Source organism: Dama dama, chromosome 17 (genome assembly GCF_033118175.1).
Source record: "Dama dama isolate Ldn47 chromosome 17, ASM3311817v1, whole genome shotgun sequence".
In the NCBI taxonomy this organism is placed as follows: Eukaryota; Metazoa; Chordata; class Mammalia; order Artiodactyla; family Cervidae; genus Dama; species Dama dama.
The window spans coordinates 26,249,085-26,265,095 of record NC_083697.1 but is presented as its reverse complement, the minus strand read 5'-3'; the positions used below and the strand labels follow the sequence as shown (position 1 = coordinate 26,265,095).

The 16,011-nt window shown below is 40.0% G+C and overlaps 1 protein-coding gene across 1 annotated transcript in view; it reads left to right on the top strand.

Moving 5' to 3' along the window:
- Window positions 1-16,011, top strand: part of ARHGEF38 (Rho guanine nucleotide exchange factor 38) — a 141,170-nt gene that overhangs the window by 72,659 nt on the left and 52,500 nt on the right. The gene's annotated exons all lie outside the window — the stretch shown is intronic.

Here is a 16,011-nt window from a genome sequence, read left to right as displayed (position 1 = left end):
AAATGGTGAGTGACCAAGCTGAGCTGGAGTGAGTGAAGGATTCCCATACGGGAGGAGTGAGAAATGAATCTGTTAAGTGTAGAACAGGGACCAGCTGTACTTAGAATCAAATTTTGGAATTTACTCTGCAGGTAATGAGGAGCCATTAAAAGATTTTTCAGCAAGGATGTGATGAGACCACAAAAGTTTCTGGAGAAAAGAAACTATGGCAGGTATGAAAAGAATGGATAGAAAGGGAAAATGAGTCCTAGACCAGTAAACAAGTCATAGATAATTAGCCATGTGGTAAGAAGCAGCTGGGCTAAGGTGGATACACTGAGAATAGAAAATAGGTGTCAGATTCAAGAGAAATGTGGGAAAAGCACAAACAAAATGTAGGGGTTGGTTGTATTTACTGGAATCAAAAATAATTCCGGGTGTAAAGAGTCTTGTATTCTGATTTGTTTAGAATATCGTGCTTTTAGCCTGTTCAAGCATCCAGTCCAGTTCAGCATTTGTCCTGGACTTCCTCATTTTTCAAGGATGATCGTTATTTATAGTTGCACCACAGAGATTTGGTAAGACCTCTTCATCACACTTTAATCTCTGACATGGCTTCTCTTGGCAGAATGTTAACAGTCAGGTGCATTTGAAAGAGTTCTCATGTGGTAAACTCTGAAAGAGAGCCCGTCTCTCTTTCCCAACCTTTTCTAGTCTCAAGGATACTTATACCTTCCTTTGAAGTACAGCACACAGGGAATTGACTGATAAAATGAAGACTTTTGGACATGAACAGCTAACAAGAGCTAACTGCTTCCTGTTCTGGTGGGGGTGGGCGATGTACTTGCTACAAGTCCTGCGGCCACTGCATAGAGCAGCAAGTTGCGTCATGACCCCTACTGGGTGGCTTATGCCCTACGCCAGGACTAGTGGGAGGCACGAAGCCCCTAGAATGACAGTCAATGGGTTTAGAGGGATACGCAGAGAATGAAAGATTAGACGCAAATGAAATATGTGTAGGAAGTGGAGGCCATTTGCGTCAAAGGTGAATTTTCTGACCATATTGTAAATGCTACTGTGAACTTTAATTCAGAAAATGCAATGTGTTAATGTAAATTATCATATGAATACATATTTTAGTGGAGCATCACAGTAAAATAATGCTTTTTACTAAAGGAAGAAATCTATGGAACAGAAATATTGTGGTGCATATGTAATATACCTGTGATACTCTATTAATTGAAATGGTAACTGTAGTCAAAGTTCACATGCAGTTTTACATATATAAAATTGAAGTGAACTATATATAATATTCACAGAATATGCACACTTTTTTTGGTGTTGGTCACTAACTAGCTTTTAGAAATTGCATTTTGTTCAAGATCAGTTAGAAGTCTCTAATTAAGATATTCAACAAACAGATGGAAAAAGTAACTTCAGTTTGTTAGTCTTTACAATTGCAATTACTGAAAACAAAATTTATCCCTATGGATACAAGGAATTAACTGAAAGATAATTAAACAATGAGAGATCATATTGTGTACAGATTTAATTGTGAAACTTTATAATTGTATTTTGGAAGAATTGAATTATGAAAATAAGCTTTTGGTAGAACTTCTATTTAGTCAGATATAAGTTATATACCCTGTACCAGATTTTACAACATCTAGAAAAATATTTAAAAATCACAAATAGAAACAACTTGTTTGATGAGTTTTACTTCGCAAAAAGAGAGAAAAGAAAATGGAAGCAAGAAGACAAGAACTTTGAAAATATTTAATCTCAAATATTTACATATTTTAATATAGAGAGATATATAACCTGAATTTTAATCTCTTACATTTAGTAGAATTTTCTCTGAGCTTATGAGGTGCCTCTGTGTTAGGAGGAAAGTATTTTCACAATTAAAAGTATTATGGTTTATATATTTGAGCAGCCAAATATATAATGATAGTATTAGATTTTCAGCATAGAATAAAACAGAGTCCATACTGATATGAATAAATGAGAAAGGAAAGCTCTTCCTTACTTAAATTTCAGCAAATAAATATAAAGGAAAGAGGAAACTTTTAAATCTCCATTAGGTAAAAACTAAAGTCATCGTCATAATTATCATAGAAGACTCCACTGGGTGATGCCAGATTTAACAAGTGGAAGTTTGAGGAGAAATATATTTTCATAGTTTCAAAGTGTCTCCAACATAAGTATTAACTTCAAAGGGAAAGATGGTAACTTTTCAGTGAGAAACCAGGCAAAGAGTATCTTAACCAAGTGAGTGATCAAGGTCAACAGTCCCAGGAAATAACACACATTCATATCATGAACCTGTGACATAGGGCACAACGTCATATCTGTGGTCCTTTTGTCCCAAAAGATGTGCAATCACTTCCAATCAGTAGAAAATGTTAGACAGTAGCAAATTCAAAGAAAGACACTGAAAATAACTGTTGAATATGGTTCGAAAAATGCCAAGGTCATTAAAGACATTGTAAGACTGAGGAGGAACTCTTAAAGACTGGCAGAAGACTAACGAGGAGTAACAAATAAATGCAAGTGGGAGCCTATATAGACTAGAATGGTGAAATACCACTAGTGTCAAAGTTCCAAGTAAAGTTCTTAGTTAATAGTATTAAAGCAAATGTCATTTCCTTTTATTGAAAATTGTACTATGTCAATGGAATATTGGGGAATATGAGTGAGGGATATTTGAAAACGACTGGTACTATTTTTGCAACTTTCCTAAAAAACATAAAATTAATTCACAATGCTTAAAATATAATGGTTTGCAGAGAAAACCCAATTGAGGTTGTTCACAATTTCAAGTTTACTAATGATACATTGTAATACTGAGGAAGATTATAGAAAATTTATGAAAATAAAAAGTAAACCAGTAAGACCATAGTTGAAAAGAAAGAGTTGAGGCATAATTTTAATTTCCCTACCCTTTATATCTGGCCTGGCTTCATGACTTTCTTTGACCAATAAAATGTGGCAAAGTGATATTCTATAATGGCCTTGTGACAGTCACTGTCTGTTCAGGGAGAGAGAAGTTTCAAACAACCCAGTCATGCCAGTCAACACAGTCAAGGCCTTGAACATACGACTCAGGCCCTCCTTGGCCAGCTGACTTCATGCTACAGACTGCAAACCTATCAATAAATCCCATTAACACCACAAGGAGACAGGCCATCCCAGCTGAGCTCTACTCATATCATCAACCTGGAGAATCATGAGCAGATAAATAGTGTTGTTTTAAGCCTTTAAAATTTTCTTGGGTTGGGGAAGGCGGGTGATTTCCTGCAACAATAGCTAACTCATACAGATACAGAGAAGAGATTAACTGATTCAGCTCAGATAATAAAGAAAAACTTGATTTGGAAGGTGGCTTTTAAGGGAGGACTTCAATTTACAAAGATGGAGATTTGAGCAAAAGACTTCTCAAATGACAAAGCACAGAGGCCTCAGGGGGGAAGAGTATGGGAAGGTCTTACAAAGGACAGCAGTTCAAGGTGACTGGAGCACAGTGACAAGGAGTACAAGTAGCCCTATCAGTGGAGTTCACTGGCACTTTCCATCACTAAATCTTTCATTTTGCATTCCAAAAAGTAAACTGATTTGGGGTGAGATATCCAAATCATGTTGCCACAAAATGAAAAGCACAGCTGTTCCATTTCTTTGTCCTTAGATGGCACGAAAAGAGTTTGTGATTCACAGTTCTAGTGCCAAAGGGGAAACTTTCCTGGTACATAGATAAGCCAGGAGAGCTTTACTCAATAAAAAAAAAAAAAAAACTTGGGATTTGGATGAGGTTCAAGTTTAAGCACAGCAAAGCACATGTTTGTAGATCTGAGAACTCTGGGAAATTGTCTGGACTATGGTGCCAAGATAGAAACTGGATTTTAAAATCTTGTCTTAGGCAGGCTGCCTAGATAGGAAATGGGTTTGAAATTTTTAGGGATGGGAGTGTGAGAAGTGACTCTTGTTTCCACTTAAAGATCATTTTGTAACAAATGAATAGTGAGCAAGGACCAAACAAGTAAAGTGATAGTGCAGAGTTGAAGAACACACAGGCTGCTATCTCAGGTTGATTTAGTTTATATCTAGGCTCAGCGGTTGCTAGATGTGGACTTGTAGGCAAGTTGCAAAACCCTATTGAACTAAATTTGAGGCAATAATACCTACCCCATAGAGAATTTATGAAGATTAAATAAAATAATGTATATAATGATAACCAGTGCCCAACCTTCATCAGTAGCCAATGCATGTTACTAACTTGTTATGATCCTGAGAATAGTAAACATACCCACCCATTCACAAAGCTTGATTTCTTATATACAAAATGTGGACTTTTTAGAGATCCAGATCATGTTTTTCAAACACAGATTCATGGGCGTGTGTGGTTTCCAGGTGTTCCCAATATGTGTGCTAATTTATCTATCTATTGATACTATGGCAACATGTTTCCTCCTGTGGAGGATGATTTGACATAGCAAGTATCATTTCCACATTTGATAAAGTGAACAGCAATTGCAGTAGGTGGTCCTCAAGGAACTGTGCCTTCTGGAATTCACACTGCCATGCAGTCTGGTCCCATAATGACTTTAGATGGCCCTGAGAGTCATCAGCTAATACAATGCATAGGAAGAGACCCTGTGCCAAAGTCTTAAGGCTGGCATAGCCTTAAGAAAGCTGGACATTTCTACATTTTGTTGATTTAGGGAGCCTGCCATTTAAGAAATTCAACTACCCTAGTGGCATATCACATGGAGAAAGATTAGACCTGAGACCATCTAGTGAGAAAGTGGTCCCACTGTCCCAGCCTCCCTGCCAAGGTACCCAGACTTGGGAATGAGCCACCTCAGACCATCCAGCCAGTTAAGTCTCTGAATGACTGCAGATCCAGCAAACCTCAAGTAAAGCAGAACCACTGAGCTGATACCTGCCAACCCACAGAATCAGGAGAGAAGATCAAATGGTGACCCCTCTTAAGGCACTAAATTTTAGGGTGGTTTGTTACATAGTGACAGAGAACCAAAACAGGGTTGTGTCCTCCTCTACAAATTTTCAACAATGTTGTAATGTTTTAAAGTATTTTTAAAAGACTGAGTTATGAACATGTTTTAGGTTACTTTCTCTGCTTACTTCACACACACGGTAAAGAGAACCAGAGCTGACAGAAGCGTGTGGTATAAGAATTACAGTTTCTCAGATGCTTTTTCCTCAGGGTGAGTTTATCCTTGGAGACAAAGATAGTATAGAGCTTTTTGTTCTTTGAAGATGGAGTGGGTGAAGCCCCGTTACTCTGTGGCAGTCCTTTGTTCTCCTAAAGCGGTGTCTCTTGTGTGTCCCTGAAGCAGGAATCTGTGCCCTTAGCCGTGATTCTGTGAAAAGAGATTAGCCATTGACAATGATGCTGTGTGGGAGATGCCACATCAGTGATGCCTGAATCACTGTTCTGTTACTATTATATCGCACATGTGTGTGTGTGTGTGTGTGTGTGTGTGTGTGTGTTACTCAGAACATAGAAAGGCCTGGCCTTGTTCATCCTGACCAGTGAGGGCAGGTGTGGGAGCTTCACCCCTGCTCAGTGGGATATGTGAGGCCAGCAGGTGGACGGAGACCCAGACACAGCAGCAAAAGGTCAGGGCGTTTTATTCCAAATACTGTCAGTGACAAGAAAGCTGTCAGCTTCAGAAAACAGGACAGAAAAAAAGGTGAGGGGGCGGCATTCAAGGTCAAATACACACAAATCCACAGAGGAAAGGAAAAATCAGCAGGAGGCAGTCACCAGGATATAATGCAAAAGTTGGACCTCCGGTCCCCTGAGTGAGGTCAGGGTTGGGCCCCAGGTCTACCAGGACTTATTTCTCATAATAAAAAGAAAACCGGGAGGGCTTAGTAACAAGTTCTATAGTTCTGTTCTCTGAGGAGAAAGTGAAGTTCTACAATGTGGAGCTGGCTCCCGGGGGGGTCAGTGGCTGAGTTGTGCCGTTAGACTTGAAAGGAGTTGTGGAAAGTCAGATATTGTACAGAATACACACAGAAGTCCAACACCCTGTGAGTGTAAGAGCGCTGTGAGCCCCTGAACACTCTCCCAACTGTGAGGAAGCCAGAAGGAGAAGCTGTCAGCAGGGGTGCCACACTTGAGGGGTACAAGAGCCTGGCAAGAACATAGCCTTTGGAGGGAGCCAGATCCGTGCCCTGACGCTGGCTCCATCCTGCCACCCTCCGTGCTGGGGCAAGGCGCTTGATCAGTGAGGACTGCCCTTGCCTGCCTGGAATAGAACCTTCACCAAGAGGACTTTTTCTCCTCACATAACAAGAAATCCATAACTCAATAGTCTAGAACAGAGACAGCACTTGCTGGCTACTTCCAACTTTTTCCTTCCCACTTAACTTGTGGTGTTTGGCTTCATGGCCTCAAGATGGTTACTCTACTGCTAAGCGCGCTTCCTGCAGGTAATAAGAGCAAAACCACCTCCCGCTCTGGCTTTTTTCATTTGGGGGAAATAGAAACCTTTCCCAGTGACTTCTCCTATACCTCATGATCTCATTTTACACACACATTATTCCATAGGTAGGTGGTGAAGAGCAAGTAGCAGAGGCAAGCATTCTCAAGAGAGGTATTTAACAAGGTGGATAAATGGGGAGACATGGGTTGGTCTAAGAATGCGGTCCTTAGCATTATCAATCCTGAGGAGGGAAAAGTTATTGTACCTTTTCCCAACCTACTCAGTGGAAACGTTTTAACTTTCAACGCTCAGAGAACCAGTGTTTCCTTAATGTGTGAATTGTTATAAAAACCCCAATGTGGAGTTAAGGTATCCAGGAAGTCAAAAAGGTTCAAGAAGAGACCTTGAGTTATTATCAAAATAAATAGCTTTATCCTTGAGTGTTAGTGCTAGACTAATACTTGAAAAGAAAGTGTAGTCGTTCAGTCTTATCCAACTCTGCGATCCCATGGACTGTAGCCCACCAGTCTCCTCTGTCCCTGGAATTCTCCAGGCAAGAATACTGAAGTGGGTTACCATTCCCTTCATGAAGTCTTCCCAACCCAGAGATCAAAACCAGGTCTCCTGCATTCCAGGCAGATTCTTTACCATCTGAGTCACCAGGGAAGCCTCATTCCAATCCAACCATCTCACTGTTCAGATGAAAAAGCTAAGAGCCTGAATTTCTCCAAATGGCATCACTAATTCTAGACACAGTTATAAGGGAGCCCTAGCTCTTCCTAATATATGTCTTATTACATATTACATACTGTCCATCTCTACTGCCTACTATTGCTCCCCAGTTTATCCTGCCCATCTGTTACACTGTCAGTGATGGAATAGCCTTTCCTTTGAAAGACCCCAGCACAATTATGACATTGTCCTCCATGGCACTGGTCGCAACTGTGGTCATGGGACAGGACCCCACAGTCTGCTCTGGCTCCCTTCCTTTCTCTTTTTTCCCTTTTATGGTCTACCAACCCCTTATTGGTCTCACCCTGTTCCCTCCTAAAACCACCTCTCTAAAATTGCTGTTACCACGTCACCAGAGACCTCAGAATTGTCAGATCCAATGAACACATTTTTCTGAATTTATCATACGGTAGCACTTCTGAAAATTTTTAACCGAATAATTCCTAACATCAGAAGAGAAATTTGATGAGCCCCAGGGAATGTGGAGTTCTGATCTGAAGCCACAGCCACAGGCATGAAATAATTTGAAATCTCATTTTATCTTAAGAATTCAAGTAAATTTTCCATGCTATTCTTGCACATGAAAATAATGTTTTTTTTTTTTTTTCTTCAAATATCTTTATAAAATTGATACTCAAGGGACATGCTTGTTTGAATCCTGTGGCTGCACATTCCACCTGGCACTTGGGTTTGAATTTCATAACCCTAACCAGGGTCCCTGGAGCATCTCTTAGTAGTCAGTGTTATCCCCAGGCGAGGCAGGAACTAAACGAGACCAAAGGCAAAGGATAGTGGCTTCTGTAAGCAGCATTTACTCTCCAACCTCTTCCTTCTCACCTCCCTCCTCATTTTGCCTTCCCCTGGAGAACAGAGGAGGCTCAGAATAAAAGGAATAAAATGTATACACCTGGCATTTGGGCTGGCTGAGCTGCTGCCTTGTTTAGTCCCAGTGGCCGGGCTCCCATCCAGGGAAGACAGCAGACCATGGGGAACTCTCCTAGTCAGTCTGCTGCAAGCTGCCAGGAAAGCTTTTTCATCTGGTGATGGCATATTTACTCACTCAGGAAGTGACAGTCAGAGGCTTGTATTATCTTACTCAGATCTCAGAACTTCTTTTCTGGAAGGGGGTCATACCTACGTTCCATCCTCAGAGAGGTCCCACTCACGTCTCTGTATTCTGAATGCTCTGTCCTGACAATCAAGTTTTACTTGGGACTACAGAACTGCCTTTTGGGATAGATCTTAGATCACAGTTTATGCTTGAGATTTTTTCCTTCCAGTTTCATTGAGATATAATTGATATATTGCACTGTATAAGTTTAAGGTGTATTGCATAATGATTTCATTTACATACATCATGAAGTGATTATCGCAATGAGTTTAGAGAACACCCATCCTCTTATCTAAACATAAAATTAAAGAACAAAACCTTACCAGCTTAAATAAGATGTGTGCGTGCTAAGTTGCTTCAGTAGTGTCCGACTCCTTGCAACCCCATGGACTGTAGCCTGCCAGGCTCCTCTGTCCATGGATTCTCCAGGCGAGAATACTGGAGTGGGTTGCCATGCCCTCCTCCAGGAGATCTTCCCAAACCAGGGATTGAACCCAGGTCTCCCACATTGCAGGCAGATTCTTTGCCAACTGAGCCACAAGGGAAGCCCAAGAATACTGGAGTGGATAGCCTATCCCTTCTCCAGGGGATCTGCCCGACACAGGAATCAAACAGGGGTTTCCTGCATTGCAGGAAGATTACTGGCCGAGCTACCAGGGAAGCCCTAATCTCTTTCTTAGATCTTCTATTTCCTGAATCCCAGACTCACATTGCAACTCCATAAAGGACTCCTCACTTTAATATACTATGGGTGACTCAAACTCAATACTTCTAAAATTAAACTTGTTGTCTTCCCATAAAAACACTATCTTCTCATCATTGTCTATGCACATGTTTACTGAAACCGGATTCCTGAGATATGTCTGGAGCTATCCTCTTCATCTCTTACATGTTCAATGTCCTTTTTTGTTCTCTCTTCTTCATCCTCCCTGATTTTGCTCTCATGTTATAACTAGCATCTAATGAACATTTGCACATGCCAATATAGACACATTACATATTTTAACTCATTTAATCATTAAACAACCCTATCATTATGATTATTTCCTGCTACAGATGAGGAAATTTAGAAACAGAGAAATCAGGTAATTTTCCCAAATGTCACATGAGTAAATGGTAAACCCAGAATCTGATACCAGGCAGTTGATTTGAGAGCGCTCTCTCAACCGCTATAACATTCTACTTTAGCCCTTATTACTTATTTCTTGTATAGTTATAGAAGCCTTTCAATTGGTTTCTCTTTTCCAATCTCCCTAACTCCTCCCCCAAATTCCATTGTTCAGATGACTAACTCCCACAGTAAACTTTCTTTTTTTTTTTTTTTAATTTATTTTTATTATTATTATTTTTTTTTCCAGTGGGTTTTGTCATACATTGATATGAATCAGCCATGGATTTACATGTATTCCCAATCCCGATCCCCCCTCCCACCTCCCTCTCCACCCGATTCCTCTGGGTCTTCCCAGTGCACCAGGCCGGAGCACTTGTCTCATGCATCCCACCTGGGCTGGTGATCTGTTTCACCATAGATAGTATACATGCTGTTCTTTTGAAATATCCCACCCTCACATTCTCCCACAAAGTTCAAAAGTCTGTTCTGTATTTCTGTGTCTCTTTTTCTGTTTTGCATATAGGGTTATCGTTATCACCTTTCTAAATTCCATATATATCTGTTAGTATGCTGTAATGTTCTTTATCTTTCTGGCTTACTTCACTCTGTATAATGGGCTCCAGCTTCATCCATCTCATTCACAGTAAACTTTCTAAAATACAGTCTCTTCATGTTAATCTGCTGCCTAAAATCCATCAGTGCTTCTCCATCACCTTCAGGTTAAAGTTCCAACTTCTTAATGATGCACAGAGTCTTCCATGGTCTGGCCCCTGCCTACCTATACAGTCTCTTCTGAATCCTCCTCCCAGGTGTGGCACCAGCCAGCCATATGAGATCACTTGCAGTTTCTGAGCAGAACTTGCTTCCTCCCTGCATCTCTGTGCTTTTGTACTCACTCATAGCTCCTACTTCAAGGGCAGACTCTTATGGAAAGAGCTCAAAGTTTCTCAAGAGCAGAATGGCTCACCCTCTGTATTTATAGCTACTGTCATACTTTTCCCATAGCATGCTAAATGGAGTTTTCTCTTCTCTCTCCTTTACTGACCTTCATAAGTCCCTTGAGGGAAGTGTTGATTCTTTTTCTCTGCAAGCCTACCAAAGTACTTAGGGCATGCTAGTCACTATTCAGCTTTCCCAGGTAGCACAGTGATAAAGAATCCACCTGCCAAAGAGCAGGAGATGCAAGAGACCCTGGTTCCATTCCTGAGTCGGGAAGATCCCCTGGAGGAGGAAATGGCAACGCACTCCAGTATTCTTGCCTGGAAAATTCCACGGACAGAGAAGCTTTGTGGGCTACAGTCCATGGGGTCACAAAGAGTCAGACATGACTGGGCATGCACCATCACAGTCACTCATCAAATGGCTATCAAATTAGGATGAACTAGTCACTCAGTCGTGTCCGACTCCTTGTGACCCCATGGACTGTAGCCCACCAGGCTCCTCTGTCCATGGGATTCTCCAGGCAAGAATACTGGAGTGGGTTGCCATTTCCTTCTCCAAGGGATCTTCCCAACCCAGGGATTGAACCCAAGTCTCGCATATTGCAGGCAGACGCTTTAACCTCTGAGTCACCAGAGAAGCCCCCAAATAAAGACCATAACTGCTTTATTTCCTTTTATGCCATTTTCCTAAACAAGGCCTCTGACAGGCTTCTTGGGCATCATTTTTTTCACCCACCCCAGATTACCTACCTGCAAAGGAAGTTCATCTAGAAGTGGGGTCAGAATAATATAGAACCCTATCACTTGGTTTGGTACATCTTAGGGATACACATGAGAGTCTGGAGGTAAAGAAGAGGTGGGCCAAGAAGAAGAACATGAATATGTTTACATTAGTGAAGGGAGCAATGTGGCCCACAGGATAGTGATGCCAGGACATAAAATGTGTTCAGTAATCCTGAGAGTTGTTCTTAAAGGAGATAAGTAAGTGCATTTTTAAAAGTGCATTTTCTTCCTCCTTTTGCATGGCAGTTATTCTGAGGGGAAGCCAATGTAGAAAGTCCTGGGATGCAGAATTTTTAAAAAAAAAGAAGCACACAATAGTTGTATTTATTTCATAGGATTCTGGTGCTTTTGTGACAGATATCCAGGAGGGAAATTACCTTCACCAGTCTTGGCTCAGTGCCTTCTCAGCTCCTAATCATCCCTTCAAACCCGCATACAGTAGACAGAGCAGTTGTCCTTCACCACTGAAGAAATGCGGCCCAGAGTTACGTTACCGTGGAAACAGAATCTTTTTTTTTTTTTTTTTTTTTTGCTGCAAGACACATCGCTTCATCTGCACTATTATGAAGCAGAATACATTGGTGGGGCTGGGAGGGGAATCAAATATTCTGCCCGCCAGTATTGTGCTTGGCCTCTGGGTGAATAGATGACTTTCAATTAGAACGCTTAAATATCTTTTAACTTTAATCATTGGTATTAGAGTTCCAACAGAATTTTACTTGGAAAAGAGTAAAAAATTCAACTCTGCTGCTCAGGAGAGAGCTATAAATTTTTTCAAGCTAGAACATTTCTCTTAAAGAAAATACAAGAGAATTTACAATTAATGGTTTCTTTGCATGTAAAATAAATGACTTTGTCCTTTGTGTTTTGACTTTCTGACTTGATCCTATTGTGGATTTATGAGATTGTCCAGACCTCTTTCTTCATTTGTCTCTACTCTAACCTGCCTTGTAGTGAACATACATATTGACAATTTTCTCTGGCATTGGGCTGCAGGTATTCAGGTTCCCCCTTCCTGACTTACTGCCAAGCCCATCTGAGCCTTGACTCCCTAGCCCAGCCAAAGCCCTCACTCCCATTTGCTGCCTGCTGCAGTGACTGCAAGGCTTGCCTTTTTTAATATCCAACCCTAAATTTAGCCACTGTCTTATTCTCTCCTCTTTTAACTACTCTCTTTTCTTACTATTTGTGTTGCTAACTGTCGTGAAGGGTGAATCTACAAGACCTCCACTGGCAAGAGGACCAATTCAGTAAAATCCCAGAAATCTAATAAGAAGCCCTCATCCCTTCATTCCAAAAATGCTTACAGTCACTGCATTTTCTTACAAGTCCAAAAAAACATTAAAAAAAAAAAACCCAAGTAAAATATATACACACATGCAGAGTCTAATTTTAATCGTAGGGAAATCCCATAAATGAAAAGAAAGAAACATCTTTCGTTAGTTGTATGTAAATTAGGAAAATGGGCTTCCCAGGTGGCTCAGTGGTAAAGAACCTGCCTGCCGATGTAGAAGACGTAAGAGATATGGGTTTGATCCCTGATTCCAGAAGATCCCCTGGAGGAGGGCACAGCAACCCAGCGTTCTTGCCTGGAGAATCCCATGGACAGAGGAGCCTGGTGGGCTACAGTCCATGGGGTTGCAAATCGTTGGCCATGACTGAAACGACTTAGCATGCACAAATTAGAAAATAATGTAACACTTTATAATACTTTAAAATTATTAGTATCTTAGTAAAAATAAAAACAAAAATAAACAAATGGAACATAATTAAACTTAAAGGCTTTTGCACAGCAAAGGAAATCATAAACAAAATGGAAAGACAACCCTCAGAATGGGAGAAAATATTTGCAAATAAAGCAACCAACAAAGGGTAAATCTCCAGAATATACTAACAGCTCATGCAATGCCATATATATAAAAAAAAAAAACTAATTGAAAAATGGGCAGAAGATCTAAATAGACTTTTCTCCAAAAAGATATACAAATGACCAAAAAGTACCTAAAAAGACGCTCAATATCACTAATTACTAGAGAAATACAAATCAAGACTACAATGATGTATTATCTTACACTGGTCAGAATGTTCTTAGTCACTCAGTCATGTCTCTTTGAGACCCCATGGACTGTAGCCCTCCAGACTCCTCTGTCCATGGGATTTTTGAGGTGAGAATACTGGAGTGGGTTGCCATGCCCTCCTCCAGGGGATCTTCCCGACCCAGAGATTGAACCCAAGTCTCCTGCATTGCAGGCAGATTCTTTACCATCTGAGCCATCAGGGAAGCCCTGCCATCATCAAAAAATCTACAAATAATGCTGGAGAGGGTGTGGAGAAAAGGGTACCCTCCCACGCTATTGGTGGGAATGTAAATTGGTACAGACACTATGGAGAACGGTATAGAGGTTTCTTAAAAAATGAAAAGTAGACCTATCGTGTGATCCATCAATCCCATTCCTGGGCATATATCCAGAGAAAACCATAACTTGAAAAGATGCATATATGCCAATATTCATTGTAGCACTATTTACAATAGCCAAGATGTGAAATTTACCTAAACGTCCATCCACAGAAGAACAGATAAAAAAGATTTGGCACATATATACAATGGAATACTACTCAACCATGAAGAAGAATGAAACAAGGCCGTTTGTAGCAACATGGGTGGACTAGAGATTATTATACTAAGAGAAGTAAGTCAGGCAGAGAAAGACAAATGCCACATGATATCACTTATATGTAAACCCTAATTTTAAAATGATACAAATGAACTTATTTACAAAACAGAAACAGAGTCACAGATCTGGAAATCATACTTATGGCTACCAAAGGGAGAATATGACGGGAAGTGATAAATTAGAAGATTGGAATTAACATATTAACACACTACTATATATAAAATAGATAACTAACAAGTACCTACTGTTATAGCACAGGGAATTCTACTCAATATTCTGTAATAACCTATATGGGGAAAGAATGTGAAAAAGAATGGAGATATATATATATACACATATATATACATCAGTCATATATGTATATGACTGATTCACTTTGCTGTACATCTGAAACTAACACAGCATTGTAAATCAACTACACTTCCATACAAATTTTTAAAAGTTGAAGAACTAGTGTTTTAATTCTCGAGATAGTAGAGCAGCATTAGAAAGCAAGTGACATGTATGGAGGAACTAGTCAGTGACAGCTGATTTTACATCCACGTCTCATTTAATTCTCAAATTCACCTCAAGTGTAACTATTACCTCCATTTTACAAATGAAAGAATTAAGGCTCAAAGAATTTTTTTTAAGTCATTCCCCTAGTCACCACATGATTGTGACAATGATTTCTGATTCTGACTCCAGTGTTTCTGCCAACTGTGTCACTGTGTCCAACATCCAGCAAAACTCTCCTATGGGGAGGGCTAAAATCTAAGGAGAAAATGAGGAGAATATGGCCTCTAATCCTGGCTCTCCACCTCCTGATAGAACTGTGGAAAAACCATTTATTTGTTTTGAAGTTAGATTTGTCCATCCTTATTTAATATGGATAAATAAGCCCCTTTCTCCTCGTATGTATAAGGATTGAAGTAGTTAATGTAACCAAAATATGTTGAAAATCTAAAGGGCACTTCTATTTCTGTAGGAAGAATGACTTTTGCTCCTATAATAGAGCCAGATTAGCAAGTCCATTTCACCGGCAATTAGTTCAGTCCCAATCATTATCAATCCCAAATTCACAATGTTTCTGAGGGCAGATCTATTACATGTTTCTTCTGTGTTTTCCAAATCACCTTAACACAATTCTGGGTTGGGTAGTGGATGCATTTTTATTAGATGAAGTGACACTTAAATCAAACTATTGTCCAACATGTACTTGAGCCATCAGTGATAGACCCCATTATATCATCTATCAAAAAGGACTCCTTAAATGCCTGGACATAATTAGCCCAAGTTGCTTTATGAATAGTCATAACCCTGGTTTATAGTATCATCCAACTGATTTGTAACAGGAATGATGGCCAATTCTTTCTATTATCATGTAAGAGAAAATATTTTACTTTCCTCAACTTCATTGTATATGTTTCATACAAACTCAGGAAATGTTAGTAAAATAAACAGAGAAAAATAATTGACCTAGAACCTGAAATTTCACTCTCCATACCTCTAACTAGTGGTATAGAATCGACCTGCCATTGCAGAGACATAAGAAATCCAGGTTTGATCCCTGGGTTGGGAAGATCCCCTGGAGGAGGGCATGGCCACTTGCTCCAGTATTCTTGCCTGGGAAATCCTATGGACAGAGGAGCCTGGCAGGCTTCAGTCCATAGCATAACAAAGAGCTGGACATACTCACTCTAACACAATAACTGCTTCATTTTGGGCATTTGCTACCTGTGTATTGTAATCTGAACATTGCATACACAATCTCTTTAATTTTATAATGACCCTATGAAACTGAATCTATTAATGTCTCTGTTTTATAGATGAGGAAACAGGTTCAAAGAGTAAAAAATAACTTGTCCAAGTCATAACCTGTCCAAGTCTGTAGCACGACCTGGCCTGTACCATACAGACTGATTCTAAGTGCAGGCTTTAACTCATGTCAAAGAAAAACCCACAGTGTAAGAAAAACCCACAATGTAAGAGTCATGAGTTTCAGTTTTATTCAAGGACTTACTGAGGGCTCTAGCCCAGGAGATGACCTGTTAGTGGCTCTGATGAAACTATGCCAAAGAGGGGGAAGAGAAGCCAATTCATACATGATTTGGGGAGCTAGGAAATACATGTAATCAAGCATACATCTCAGTAAAAGATTGCTGCTAGTCACAAAGAACAGATATTTCAAGTTAATAATTTTAGTGCTTTTCTATGAACGGCAAGATGCAAGAGTCTGGGGTCACTG